Source organism: Nicotiana sylvestris, chromosome 5, assembly GCF_000393655.2.
Source record: "Nicotiana sylvestris chromosome 5, ASM39365v2, whole genome shotgun sequence".
In the NCBI taxonomy this organism is placed as follows: Eukaryota; Viridiplantae; Streptophyta; class Magnoliopsida; order Solanales; family Solanaceae; genus Nicotiana; species Nicotiana sylvestris.
In genome coordinates, this window is record NC_091061.1 from 129,025,934 (window position 1) to 129,041,126 (window position 15,193).

The window sequence follows — 15,193 nt, forward strand, 5'->3', positions numbered from 1 at the left end:
TGTTTTAGAAACCTTAAATGATGTTTTAAAGATATTTTGAGCTAAGCTGCATATTTTTACTATTGCCTAAAGTGCTTATGAGATTCTGACTGAGTAAGGCCGAGGGCCTGTATAACGACCCGACCGGTCATTTTGAATTTTTGCATTTGATCGCCAGTTCCCGGGCATGACTTGCCCCGTGTAATGTATTATGACTGATGTAGATCGTTGGTTTTGATTTTCAGGAAAAATCGGAATGAATTTGAAGGAACAGTCTTTGTTGAAAGCTTTGAATTTGAAAGGTTTGACTAAGAGTTGACTTATTTGTATATGAGCTCGGATCGAAAATTTTATGATTTGGATAGCTTCGTTGGGTGATTTATGACTTAGGAGCGCGATCGGAATGCATTTTGGAAGTCCGTGGAAGGATTTGGCTTGAATTGGCAAAGTTAATATTTTGGCGAATTTCGATTGATAGGTGAGATTTTGATCCGAGGGTCGTAATGGAATTTCGAGAGTTGTTGTAGCTTCGTTATGTCATTTCTGATGTGTGTGCAAAATTTCAGGTCATTTGGACGTCGTTTGGTCGACTTTTTGATCGAATTCGAATTTCGGAAGTTTTGGAATTCTTAGGCTTGAATCCGAGGGTGATTTGATGTTTTGATATTGTTTTGAGCATTCCGAAGGTTGGACCAAGTTTGAATTATGTTATGAGGTGTGTTGGCATGTTTGGTCGGGGTCCCATGAGTCTCGGATAAGTTTTGGAAGAGTTTTCGGAAGATTTTGCCGTTTTGAGCATAAGCATGTAATGATCCAAAGGTCCATTTTTAGTTCTAGAGATCAAAATTTGATTTCGAGAATTCCAGAAATTTTGATAATGAATTATAGGACTGATCTGGAATGTTTGGTCTAATTTCATCAAGTCGCGATTGGGTTTTTGACACGAAACATGAGCTAATTGTTTAACGAGTGAAATGAGTATTGAACTGAGAAAATGAGCTCCAAATTGAGTTTCTACTAAAGGGCTATGTTCGTATTATTATTTCTGACTCATAGGAACAAGAATCATCGAATTCCGAGTTCGTATGATGGAGTTAGAGCCGTTTTAGTGAAAAGAAAAGCTGCTGCAATTTTCTGGGCAGTTTCTGCATTTTTTGCACGTGTGAACAATGACCGCACCTGCATGAACAATACCATGTATAGTACCCCGTGAACAGTACCATGTACAATACCCCATGAACAGTACCCCCGTGAACAGTCGTGAACAGTGTGAATAGTACTGGACAGAATGTTAAGTTCTGGAAAATGTGACGAATCCCATTTTCCATTTTTACCAAATTGGAGCTCGGGGAGAGGCGATTTTCGGGAGATTTTCAGAGAAAACAATGGGGTAAGTGTTCTTAACTTAATTTGGTTAGATTACCCGAATCTATTACTAGTTTTGGCATTTAATTGGTGATTTTAGTTGGGAAAATCTTGAAAACCCTCTTGGTTTAATTTGAAGATTTGAGGGTCGAGTTGATATCAGACTTTAGTAAAATTGGTATGGTTGGACTCGTGGTTGGATGAGGTTTCATATTCCGTAATTTTAGTCGGGTTTCGAGATGTGGGCCCCACGGGCGAATTTTGAGTGCAATTTCGGATTTCTAATGAAAAATGTAGAATTTCATATGGAATTAATTCCCATAATTTTTATTAACTGAATCGAATTATTGTGGCTAGATTCGAGGCATTCGGAGGTCGATTTGAGAGACAAAGACATCGCGAGCTAGAGGAGTAGCCGGTTCGAGGTAAGTAATTATTGTAAATACTGTCCTGAGGGTTTGAAACCCTAGATTATACGTCGTTGTGTTACTTTGAGGTGACTTGCACGCTGGATGACCAGCATGGGGTAGAGCACCGCTGGGGATTGTGACCTAGTCCATCTTAAACGAATATTTTAATGCGTATTTGATAGTTAATTGTTTGACATTATTATATTTTTGGGTTGTATGCCATGTTTGGGGCCTTGTGCCGACTTGTTGAGACCCTTAGGGGCATTTTTACTATCTTTCCTCACTCTATTTGTTTGAAAGCATATTCTCAGTCATGTTTTACCTGTTTACTGCTCAAATCTGGCTTTATCACTATATTCTTAAAATGTGGAAATTGTTTTGGGCTGAGTTCCCTGTTTTACTGAGATAGACCGAGGGTCTGATTGTGAGATTGATGACTGAGATAGACTGAGAGTCTGATGGTGAGGTTAATGACGATAAGGTCAGCCGACACAACACTCACCTTAACCCTTTAAGCATTAAGAGTCATTTTTAAGTTTTTAAATTAAACAATGTTTCATAATAAAATCTTGGAATAACAGTGCGGAATAAAATACCAGCCCGACATCGGGGTGTCACTAGTCATGAGCAACTATCAAGGTCTGAATACAACAAAAGTCTAAAAATATACTAAATACAGTAACAACAATGAGGGGAAGGAAGCGGTGCTGCGAACGTCATGCAGGCACCTTGCTAACTGTGATGACTCCGCGGCTGAGCTATCAACACCCGCTACCGGGTTCCGATATACCTGAATCTGCACACGAGGTGTAGGGAGTAATGTGAGTACTCCAAACCAGTAAGTAATAAGAGTAAATAAAGGCTGAGCAGTAGGAAATAATTAATCCACATTCACGTTAGGCTCAATAAACACAACAGGCCTTCAAATCATAATACGAGTCAATTTTCCCTTTTAAAATCCAGCTTTTAGTAAAATTATTTTGAAATACTTTCCAGCAGTTTCGATAGGGGTTCAATACCATTTAAGATAATAATAGAGATTAAAGCCATAATCGGTCCCTCGGGCAAAGCATAGTTCGTAAAACAGCCCCTCGGGCAAAATAGTAATCACAAACACTTCATAACTTGAAAATCTCAGTGGAAATGACCAATGTCAAATCAGTGATTAATTTTTGAACATCTCATAAACCCCAGCTTAAATAAAAATTGTTTTAAAATATTTGTGCAACTTTCCGACAGAGGTTCAATATAAAGATGAGTGAAAACAGTCAATAAATCAACATATTCGATAGAAACTCATTTTAAGAGAAGTGAAATCAATAAGTTCATAAACAGGCCTCTCAGGCAAAACACCACTCATATGCATGTATATATCTATCGCCCCTCGGGATAGCCTCTCTGTCACTCGTGACTCAACTCTTACCAATCCGTACTCGCACTTAGCATTCACGCTCAATTAGTACCATATAGTAACCACTGCGGCGTGTAGCCCGATCCGTATATCTCTCACAATAACTGAAATCAAAGTAACCGCTGCGGCGTGTAGCCCGATCCATGCATCGCTGTGGCGCACATCCCGATCCATATAAATAGTCGACTACGCTCACTGGGGGTGTACAGACTCCGGAGGGGCTCCTACAGCCCAAGCTCTATATTGCGGCGAGGCGCAGCCCGATCCATATAAGTATCGTTGCGGCGTGCAGCCCGATCCATATACATATATATACATTGCTGCGGCGTGCAGACCGATCCATAGATATATAATCCTCACAACTAGGCCCTCAGCCTCGCTCAGTCATTAACCTCACCATCAGACTTTCAGTCTATCTCAGTCATCAATCTCACAATCAGACCCTCGGTCTATCTCAGTAAAACAGGGAACTCAGCCCAAAACAATTTCCACATTTTAAGAATATAGTGATAAAGCCAGATTTGAGCAGTAAACAGGTAAAACATGACTGAGAATATGCTTTCAAACAAATAGAGTGAGGAAAGATAGTAAAAATGCCCCTAAGGGTCTCAACAAGTCGGCACAAGGCCCCAAACATGGCATACAACCCAAAAATATAATAATGTCAAACAATTAACTATCAAATATGCATTAAAATATTCGTTCGGGACGGACTAGGTCACAATCCCCAGCGGTGCTCTACCCCACGCTCGCCATCCGGCATGCAAGTCACCTCAAAGTAACACAACGACGTATAATCCGGGGTTTCAAACCCTCAGGACAGTATTTACAATCATTACTTACCTCGAACCGGCTAATCCTCTAGCTCGCGATGCCTTTGTCTCTCAAATCGACCTCCGAATGCCTCGAATCTAGCCACAATAATTCGATTCAGTTAATAAAAATTATAGGAATTAATTTCATATGAAATTCTACATTTTCCATTAAAAAATCTGAAATTGCACTCAAAATTCGCTCGTGGGGCCCACATCTCGGAACCCGACAAAAATTACGGAATATGAAACCTCATCCAACCACGAGTCCAACCATACCAATTTTACTAAAATCCGATATCAACTCGACCCTCAAATCTTCAAATTAAATCAAGAGGGTTTTCAAGATTTTCCCAACTAAAATCACCAATTAAATGCCAAAACTAGTAATAGCTTCGGGTAATCTAACCAAAATTAAGTTAAGAACACTTACCCCATTGTTTTCTCTGAAAATCTCCCGAAAATCGCCTCTCCCCGAGCTCCAATTTGGTAAAAATGGAAAATGGGATTCGTCCCATTTTCCAGAACTTAACATTCTGTCCGGTACTGTTCACACTGTTCACGGGGTACTGTTCATGGGGTACTATACACGGTACTGTTCACGGGGTACTCTACACGCTACTGTTCATGCAGGTGCGGTCACTGTTCACACGTGCGAAAAATGCAGAAACTGCCCAGAAAATTGCAACAGCTTTTCTTTTCACTAAAAAGGCTCTAACTCCATCATACGAACTTGGAATTCGATGATTCTTGTTCCTATGAGTCAGAAATAATAATACGAACATAGCCCTTCAGTCGAAACTCAATTCGGAGCTCATTTGCTCTGTTCAATACCCATTTTGCTCGTTAAACAATTAACTCATGTTTCGTGTCAAAAACCCAATCGCGACTTGATGAAATTAGACCAAACTTTCCAGATCAGTCCTATAATTCATTATCAAAATTTTGGATGTCTCGAAATCAAATTTTGATCTCTAGAACTAAAAATGGACCTTTGGATCATTACATGCTTATGCTCAAAACGGCAAAATCTTCCAAAAACTCTTCCAAAACTTATCTGAGACTCATGGGACCCCGACCAAACATGCCAACACACCTCATAACATAATTCAAACTTGTTACAACCTTTGGAATGCTCAAAACAACATCAAAACACCAAATCACCCTCGGAAATTCGAATTAGATCAAAAAGTCGACCAAACGACGTCCAAATGACCTAAAATTTTGCACTCACATCACAAATGACATAATGAAGCTACAGCAACTCTCGGAATTCCTTTATGACCCTCGGATCAAAATCTCACCTATCAACCGGAATTCGCCAAAATATTAACTTTGCCAATTCAAGCCAAATCCTTCCACGGACTTCCAAAATGCATTCCGATCGCGCTCCTAAGTCATAAATCACCCAACGAAGCTATCCAAATCATAAAATTTCCGATCCGAGCTCATATACAAATAAGTCAACTCTTAGTCAAACCTTTCAAATTCAAAGCTTTCAACTGAGACTGTTCCTTCAAATTCATTCCGATTTTTCCTGAAAACCAAAACCAACGATCTACATCAGTCATAATACATTACACGGGGCAAGTCATGCTCGGGAACTGGCGATCAAAGTGCAAAAGTTCAAAACGACCGGTCGGGTCGTTACAGCTTGTATTATGAGGATACTTTTGGGTCGGGCTGCACGCCGCAGCAATGATACACTAATTATGATAATGAGGCCGAGTGCCTGAGATTGTATGCCACGAGGTGGCTTGATATTGATTTAAGGCTGAGATCCTGTTTATGATACCACGAGATGGCTTGATATTGCGTTTGGACCGTAAGGGGCCCCTCCAGGAGTCTGCACACCCCCAATGAGTGCGGGTACCCATTGTGACATGAGATATAGAGCGAAGGGCTGGTATTGTTTTGTGATATTACCTAAAGGGTTGATTTGATGTTATCGTGCCCGAGGGGCAGTTCTTATGTGTTTACCATTCCAAGTTATTTTTCCTATCTATTGTTGACTTCTTAAAAAGGTGTTTTTATGAGATTTCATTATTAAATTGTGTTACTGATTTTGTTATGCCTCTGATAACTAAATGTTGTGTTTAGCATGATTTTATATCGTTCAGTCTTCATTTATTCTTATTACTCACTGAGTTGGAAGTACTCACTTTACTCTCTGCACCTCTGTGTGCAGATTCGGCGCTACAGGTCCTGCTACTTAGGGTTGACAGTCCCAGCAGATCTTCGGAGGTTTACTAGGTAGCTGCTTGGCGATTCGCAACCCAGTGCAACCTCTCTCTTTCTTATTTCTTTTCTGATTCAGTTATTTAGTAGTGGAGCAGACTTTCAGTTTGGTAGTATTGTTTTAGATGCTCATGACTGGTGACACCCCGATGTCGGGTTGTGTTCGCTTTTATTTCCGCAAATTATACTGGTAAATGCTTATTTTGGGATTTTAATTCTGATTAAAGACTTAGTAGTTATTATTTTAATTGCTTAAAGTGAATTGGAAGTGAGTCGGCTGGCCTTGTCTTCACGAGAAGCGCCATCACGACCGGGTTGGGTTTAGGGTCGTGACAATTTTATATATAATGTTGTGGCCGCGTGCAAGGTTGAGCGTTGATCACCGCATACCAACAAAACCAACCACCTGAACAGAACCTGGTTAATTTGCTCATACTACAACCTTGTTAGTTTTGAGACATTTAACATATAGGATATCGCACATTGGGATGCAATGCACCTCACAGTTAAACGCTTCTACCATGTGTTTGAATGGTTGCATGTTTCATCCCGGCCTTAACTAATCCTTTCAGTATGTACCTCTTTTCTTTTATTTCCGCTTCTCTTTAGTCACTCTTGCTTTTTTTTCATTTCGTTTCAGTCGCTCTTTTATTTTTTGGCACTCTATTTTCTTTTCTTTTTTGTTTTTGTCACTCTTTTTTTTTCTTTTTTTTTGTTACTCAATTTTTCTTTCTTTTTTTTTTAGTTTATTTTTCACTAAATTAATTTAATGGCTATGATAGAAACCAATGAGATTGCCTACGTATCATGATGCCGCATGAATCAGATCTTGCGTAGTTCAGGAAGATCGAAAATGAGTAAATAAACAAACTCTTTTTTTGTTTACTTTTTTATAAAACTCAGACCATGAAAGTTTTAAGAAAAAGAAATACATTTTTTTTAATTCTTTTTATGTTGGAATTTTGGAAAGAAATACTTTTTTGATTTTGATTTTGATTTTGATTTTTGAAAGAAAGACTTCCAAACATTCATTTGTTTTTTATTTGAACTTTGAGAATTTTAAAAGCAAAAGAAAATATTTTTGTTTGAATTTTCATTTATTTTATCTTTTTCTAAAAAAGAAAGAAAATATTTTTGGATTTTGGATGTTGCCTCTTAATTTCCAAAAGAGGGACTTTTAAAAAAATATTTTTGGACTTCAATTTTTCAATTTTTATGACATTTACAAAAAAAAGACTTTTAAAGAGGGAAAAGAATATTATATTTTTTTGGATTCTTCTTTCTGATTTTTTTGAATTTTGAAAAAAATAATACTTCAAAATAAAGGAAACCAGTATTTTGGATTTTGATTTTTTATTGATTTTTCTTTTTATTTCTTTTCCCATGTGAAAGACATCAGAAAGAAAGAAACAATTTTTTTCCGAGTTTAATTTTTTTTTTTTGAATTTTTCTAATGAAATGCTTCAAAAGAAAGGAATTAAAGGATAATATTTTTGAATTTTTAAAACTTGGGGGCCGGAATCGATGAAGTTTGCCTACGTATCTCACATTCGGTGAAAATCAGACCTGCGTAGTTCGGTCAGTTTTGACGTAACAAGAAAGCATGACTTATTTTGAAATGACCTTTTCTCATCTTTTTTTCAAAATTTTAGTAGAGTTTCGGGATATTTTGAGCACCAGGGTTTTTGGAAACGGATGATTTTCTCTCTCCTACCTCAATCTTGGTTTTCATTTTATTTTTCTTCCCTAATCTAGAAGTCGGTCAATATGCATGTCGAAACAAATAAATGCACAATTAGCATGTAAAAATGCATTAGGTTGGTCTTTTTATTTCGGGTACACCTGTCCTAGACGGAGCCAACCCCTGTGTTGAGTCCCCAAAGTCAAATGCACGTGATACAAACAAGCGTTCCTACTAGGGATCCGGCATGAGGCTATGTTATTTTAGGTTTAAAATCTGGGTGTATTGTTCTAAACCTGGCTTACCCGAGCGAACAACTCGAACCGGGAGGGGGGGAGGGGGGCAACATATCGGTAACCAAAAGGCCATCCAAATTTGTAACTAATCTGATCCCCGTTCGAAACTAGGATATGACACTAACAGAAAAGAAGTCACGCCAACATGCACTTCCTAGAAAATTTTGGAAGACTCAAACAGAAGAAGGGTTTCGTAACAGTTTTATATACACTTCAAATAATATCAAAGCGGTAAAAATCGGCATTTAGCACATTAGGCTCAAACATGTAAAAAAAATCAGATAATAAATAAAAGCCAACTATAACAGCTATTCTATGCTCGAATTCTGAACCGTGAACCAGAGATTCTGGGTTTTGTTCCCCAGCAGAGTCGCTAGAGCTGTCACACCTCCTTTTTCCCGAGAGGGATATGGAGTTTTTCCAATTAAAGTGACATTAATCAAAAATAGGATTATTTATTTATTTCAGAGTTGCCACTTGAAATAATTTATGGTGTCCCAAGTCACCAATTTATTTTAAATCCCAAATTGAGGAAAATTGACTCTATTTTTGATCCGCGAACACAGAAGACCGGGTAAGAAATTCTGTTAACCCGAAAGAAGGTGTTAGGCATTCCCGTGTTCTGTGGTTTTAGTACGGTCGCTCAACTATTAATAATTTGCCTAATTATCTGATTTATGATATGTTTTAAACCTATTGTGCATTTATAATTTTATAACCACTTTAATTTATTAATGGAGTTTGTTTGAACGAGTTGCGACGTCGCACACTTATTTGTTTTTGTACACATTGTGAATCGCGTCACATGAATCGTACCCACAATCTTCAACATGTTTATTTTATTATCGTTCGAAGTTATGATCGAGTCACATGAAATGCGCACCCGAATTGGGGATTATTTATCACGACTATACCACGGGAACCGTACCCATAGCCTTGATAATTTAAATACGCGCCTAAAGCAAGCTACGATGTTTATGGGGTTGTCACATGAGATCTTCGGCATATCACACACGACTACCAGTGGTTGCCTCCAACTTTTCGAGATTAAATCATATTCAATGATACACGATCATTACCTAGAATTGGCCACAGACTTCAATTAAGGAAATCAACTATTAAAAAGAAACACTGATAGCCCCATTACTCTCGACTTATCCTTCTAAATGCTTACACCAGTAGTTTGTATTTCATTAATCTTCAATAAGCATTTCTAATTTGTTATCCTGCAATAGATTGCATACACCTTTGTATATGAATACTTCAAAAATCCATTAATAACATAACTAATCCAATTAATATTATTATCATCTCCTTATAGTATGCCAATTTTCCACAAAAAAAAAATCACGCCACTCCACAGCCCAGAACAATTGAATAAACCAAACTTAGTGCACTTTACACTTTGAACCAAATGGCATAAGTACGGTGATAAGCTTTACCCCAGCTAACAATCCGTCTAACTCTTAATTTCCAGCTTTACAAATTAGTTTAAACTCAAATAAAGTGCAGTCCAGTGAGGTGAAAAATACCCGCTTACTTTTGTCAATCAACGATTTGCTCAATTAATAAAAGATTGTCTTGTTCACTCTAAGCAATTAAACTCAATATAATTACTAGACAATCTATCCAATAATCAAACAATCGACATATTCACAGAAAGCATGCCCAACAAAACTTCACATACATATAAGATTAAAAGGAACCAATAAATGGGGGAAGAATTTGGACCTTTATTGCTGCATATTTTGCGCCATGTATAGTGAAATAAGATCTCTAAAATAGCAAATCGAAGCTAACGAGCTACTGACCCGAACCTCGACCTGGAAAACTCGAACGTTCCTTCACTTTAGCGATGATTTTGGGACTGATTTTTGCACTTATTTTTTAAACTATTTTGATGGATTTTGAGCTAATTTTGGGATGGAATTGAAGCTCTTTTCGCTGTTTTTCATGGCTGTTCGGAACTCGTTAATGGACTGTTTTTGTGCATATTTTCGGGGCTAATTTTTAGGCAACTTTTGCACTATTTTTCGGCTAGTTATTGGCTCTATCCGAGGGCTGTTTTGTAGCCTTTTTGGGCTGGGTTTAAGGAGTGATTTCAGCTGATTTTTGTGGGTGTTTAGGGGTGTTTTCAGGATGATCTTTGGCTGAAAGGTTCCTGGTCTTTGGCGAGAGAAAACAAAGGTGCTTTCATGGCAGAAATTGATGTCTATTTAGTTGTGTTTCATGGTGTTTGAAAACTGAGTTCTGGAGGAAAATGGATAAGGTGTTTGATCGCTGATTTTGGGGGTGGGTGTTAATGGAGGTTTGATGCATTTTTTTTCTTGGAGAAGAAGGAGGTTCTGTTTATTTGATTCTTTCTGATCTTCCCCTTTGCCTCCTCCTAGAAATTAGGTTGTGTGGTCCTTTTGTAGGGAGTAGTAGGGTTGTGCATGGATCGGATCTGATCAGTTTTAGCACATTTCAGATTTGGATTTCAGAATTCGGATTCTAGAAAATGTAATCTGAATCCGTTCCGAACTATATCAAATCAGATCGAATTTTAAATTTTGGATCGGATCGGATCGGATGTCGGATAGTATTATTATGCCTCAAAGTTGCAAACTGATATGTATAATTTCTTTGGAAAAAGGCAATACATTAAAAAAAATCATGTTTATGCACTTATGAAAGTACTATGATGCCAATATAGCTAAATCCAGCAATTGTAAAGGCAATAACTCGGAGGAAGATGTAAAAGAAGTACTGACTATCCGAAATTAAAGTGTAGTATTTATACATTGCCTTATAATCTTCGATTTTGAATCGGATCGGATTAAAATATACCAATCCGAATCCGATCCGAAATTCGAAATTTTAATAAACACAATCCGAAATCCGAAATTAAAAATTGAATGGATCGATTCGGATTTCGGATATCCGATCCAAATGAACAACCCTAGGGAGTAGGAATTAGGTTAGGTTAAATGGGGAGTGAATATGGGCTCAGGTTTGGCCCAATTTAAGCCATGATTTGGACATTTGGACAAAGCTAGACTTTAGGAGAACTAGTCCAAATTAAATCTTTTTTTTGTTGTGATTTTGATTTTCTTTTATTGATTAATAGATGAAAATAAAAGTAATATTCCTAAACTTGAATAGCAAGATAAAATACTAATCGCTCAAAATTTACTTGTCAAACTAATATATTTTTTGAAAAACCTTTTCTTTATTTGTAAATGAAGATAAAGCTTATATTAAAAATATGACTCTATTTTAATTATTTTTAATTTTCTTAAGTAAAATATATCAAATGAGAAATAAGAACTAAAATATGTAGATTAAACTTAAAATATATTTACATACTAAAAAGTGTTGAAAAACTCAAATATAGTCAAAAATTAGGTACTTACACAGGGTACTAGGGTGTTCTCTAAGATTGACTGAAGATCGGGGTACCATCAGTTGATGATTCGAGACTCAGATATTCTGAAAACTGCTTTCCGTACTAAATATGGTCATTATGAGTTTTTGGTGATGTCCTTCGGCTTAACTAACACCCTAACAACTTTTATGGATTTGATGAATAGGGTGTTCAGGCCTTATATTGATTCGTTTGTCATTGTCTTCATTGACGACATCTTGATCTACTCACATGGCGTGGAGGAGAATGAGCGACATTTGAGAGTGGTGCTTCAGACCTTGCGGGAATAGAAGCTATATGCTAACTTCTCCAAGTGTGAGTTTTGGCTAGAGTCTATGGAATTCTTGGGGCATGTTGTGTCAGGAGAGGGTATCAAAGTGGATCCCAAGAATATTGAAGTAGTTCAGAGTTGGCCTCGTCCCACTTTAGCGACTGAGATCAGGAGTTTCTTGGGGTTAGCAGGTTATTATCGCCGGTTTGTAGAGGGCTTTTCATCAGTTGCAGCACCTTTGACTAGATTGACCTAGAAGGGTGCTCCGTTCCATTGATCCGATGATTGTGAGGCGAGCTTTCAGAAGCTCAAGACAGCCTTGACTACAACACCAGTTCTATGTTGCCTTCTGGTTCGGGGATATATATGGTTTATTGCGACGCTTCACGTGTTGGCTTTGGTTGTGTTCTAATGCAGGAGAAGCGAGTCATTGCATATCCTTCACATCAGTTGAAGGTCCATGAGAAGAACTACTATGTGCACTTTCTAGAGGTAGCCACGATTGTTCATGCTCTTAAGATTTGGAGGCATTATCTTTATGGGGTATCATGTGAGGTTTACACTGATCATCGCATATTACAACATTTTTTCAAGCAAAGGGATCTCAATTTAACGCAGCGCAGATGGCTTGAGTTACTGAAGGATTATGACATTACCATTCTTTATCATCCGAGCAAGGCAAATGTAGTCGCTGATGCCTTGAGCAGAAAGGCAGAGAGCATGGGTAGCTTGGCATTCATTACGGCAGAGGAGAGGCAATTAGCTTTGGACATTCAGTCTTTCGCTAACAGACTTGTGAGGTTGGACATTTCAGAGCCCAGCCAGGTTCTTGCATGAGTTGTTGCTTAGTCTTCACTATTAGAGCAGATCAAGGCTCGACAGTTTGATGATCCGCATTTGATAGTTCTCAGATAGACAGTACTACAGGGAGGTGCCAAGGAGGTTTATATCGACGAGGATGGTGTTCTGCGACTCCAAGGTCGTCTTTGTGTTCCTAACGTCATTGTCTTGAGAGGGAGGATCCTAGAGGAGGCACATAATCCTCGGTATTCCATTCATCCAGGTACTATGAAGATGTATCGTGACCTGAAGCAACATTATTGGTCGCGACGGATGAAGAAAGACATAGCTAAGTTTGTGTCTAGATGGCTAAATTGACACTAGGTTAAGTGTGAGCACCAAAGGCCAGGTGGCCTACTCCAGCAGATGACTATATCAGAATGGAAGCGGGAGCGCATTACTATGGACTTCGTAGTTGGGTTGTCGCGGACCTTGCGGAAGTTTGATGCAGTTTGGGTCATTGTCGACATGTTGACCAAGTCGGCACATTTCATTCCGGTTGTGAATACGTATAATTCATAGAGGTTGGCCCAGATTTATATTCAAGAGATAGTTCGGTTGCATGGTCTGCCTGTTTCCATCATATCAGATAGAGACCTCAGTTTACTTTACATTTCTTGAGAGCTGTACGGAGTGAGTTGGGGACCCATGTAGAGCTCAACACAACATTTCATCCACAGACCAACGGGCAGTCGGAGCGGACAAATCAGATTCTGGAGGACATGCTTAGAGCATGTGTGATCGACTTTGGGGGCAGTGGGACTGATTCTTACCTTTAGCCTAGTTTACTTACAATAATAGTTATCAGTCCAGCATCAAAATGGCTCCATTTGAGGCTTTATAGTCGGTGATGTCGTTCTCCCTTCGGGTGGTTTGAGCCTGGCGAGGCTAAGTTATATGGTATTGATTTGGTAAAGGATGCGTTGGAAAAGGTAAAATTGATTCAGGAGCGGTTTCGCACAGCACAGTCTAGACAGAAGAGTTATGCGGATCAGAAGGCACGTGATCTATCATTTATGGTGGGTGAGAAGGTTCTCTTGAAAATCTCACCGATGAAGGGGATTATGAGATTCGGGAAGAAAGGTAAGTTAAGCCCCATGTTTATAGGCCCATTTGAGGTGTTTAGACGAGATGGGGATGTTGGTTATGAGCTTCCTTACCTCTTAGCCTATCAGAGTTCATCCGGTTTTTCACGTGTCTATGCTCCGGAGGTATCACGCCGACTTGTCACATGTGTTATACTTCAGTACTATTCAGTTAGATGAGAGCCTAGGTTATGAGGAGGAGCCAGTTGCTATCCAAGAAGATTTCCGTGGTAAGGGTTCAATGGAGGGGCAAACCAGTAGAGGAGGCGACCTGGGAGTCCGAGGAGGACATGCGCATAAAATATCCACACTTATTCAGCACTTTAGGTATGAATCTAAACCCGTTCGAGGACGAATGTTTGTTTAAAAGGTGGAGAATGTAACGACCTGATTGGTCGTTTTTCTTTCTAGAATCTCGTTCCCCTAAATAAGACTTTCCGTACGTGCTTTTACTATTTTATGACTTGCGGGGATGGTTAGTTCGAGATTTGGAAGGGTTCGGATTGATATCGGAACACATGGATCCTTAAGTTGGCTTAAAAGTCTAAGTTTGACTTCGGACAATATTTTGAGTAAACGACCTCAGAATCCGGATTTGACAATTCCAATAGGTTTGTATGATGATTTCAGACATGGGTGTATGCTCAGATCTGGTTTTGGACGACCCGGAAGTGTTTCATCGCCTAATAGTGAAACTTGACATTTTGAGTAAATTCCATAAGTTTGGATTGAAATGGATTTTTAAATTCAAGATGTCCGTTTCGGATCCCGAGCTTGGGAATAGCTCCGTATGGTGATTCTGGACTTGGGAGCGCATCCGGAAGTGGATTCGAAGGTCCGTAGGTCATTTCGGGGTCATTTGGCGAAAGTTAGAAATTTGAAGTTTTGGAAAGTTTGACCGAAGATGGACTTTTTGATATCTAGCTCGGATTCCAGTTTCGCAATTGGAGTAGGTCCGTAATATCACTTAAAACTTGCACGCAAAATTTGGTGTCATTCCGAGTTGATTTGATAGGAATCCGATGTGCGAATGTGTTTTTAGAAGTTTTTGAGTTCATAAGTTAATCCATGCGTTTTGGTATCGGATTCGTGGTTTTTGATGTTATTTCAATATTCTGATCGCAAGCAAGTTTGTATGATTTTGTTAGAACTGTGTGGGTGATTGGTGTGGAGGCCCGAGGGCTCGGGTGAGTTTCGAACGTTCGAAAAGGGTGAGAAAACACATAAGTTTTCTGGTGTTTCTTGGTAGCAGTTGCACGTCTCGCAAATGCGAACTTCGCATTTGCGAAGAAGCTCAACCTGAGCAGTGTTCGCATTTGCGACACCTGAGCCACATTTGGGACCTCAGCATTGTTCGCATTTGCGACCCCTCCGTCGCATTTGCGACCTCATCAGCTGA

At 38.9% G+C, this 15,193-nt stretch overlaps 1 long non-coding RNA gene across 1 annotated transcript; it reads right to left on the reverse strand.

Moving 5' to 3' along the window:
- Positions 1-2,279: 2,279 nt before the first annotated feature.
- On the reverse strand, positions 2,280-10,576 carry LOC138891116 (uncharacterized). The gene is made up of 2 exons (XR_011407428.1): positions 9,924-10,576; positions 2,280-2,550 (listed from the first exon to the last, which is right to left on the reverse strand). It is a non-coding gene; the product is annotated as an uncharacterized lncRNA (long non-coding RNA).
- Positions 10,577-15,193: the final 4,617 nt, after the last annotated feature.